We start from the raw sequence: 400 nt of genomic DNA, 5'->3' as shown, positions 1-400 counted from the left end.
CTCTTTCATCTCCCTCTTCATGGGAAATTTCCACCACAATGGCGTTCCATGTATGCTCTCCCTGCCAGCATCTTACACCCTGCAGTTATGTACTGGATTGTCTCAGGGGCCTCTTTGCACAGTCTACACCTCAGGTCTTGTCTGGTGTGGTAGATCTGGGCCTCTATGGCTCTGGTGCTCAGGGCCTGCTCCTGTGCGGCCAGGATGAGTGCCTCTGTGCTGTCCTTCAGCCCAGCCCTTTCAAGCCATTGGTAGGATTTGTTGAGGTCAGCCACTTCAGTTATGTTCTGGTGGTACATCCCGTGTAAGGGCTTGTCCTCCCATAATGGTCCCTCCTCCAGCATCTCATCCTCTGTTCTCCACTGCCTGAGACATTCACTCAGCACGTCATCTGTCGGGG

The sequence above is a fragment of the Betta splendens genome, chromosome 24, assembly GCF_900634795.4.
Source record: "Betta splendens chromosome 24, fBetSpl5.4, whole genome shotgun sequence".
Taxonomy (NCBI): Eukaryota; Metazoa; Chordata; class Actinopteri; order Anabantiformes; family Osphronemidae; genus Betta; species Betta splendens.
The sequence above is the reverse complement of the archived record's forward strand: the minus strand, read 5'-3'. Positions refer to the sequence as shown.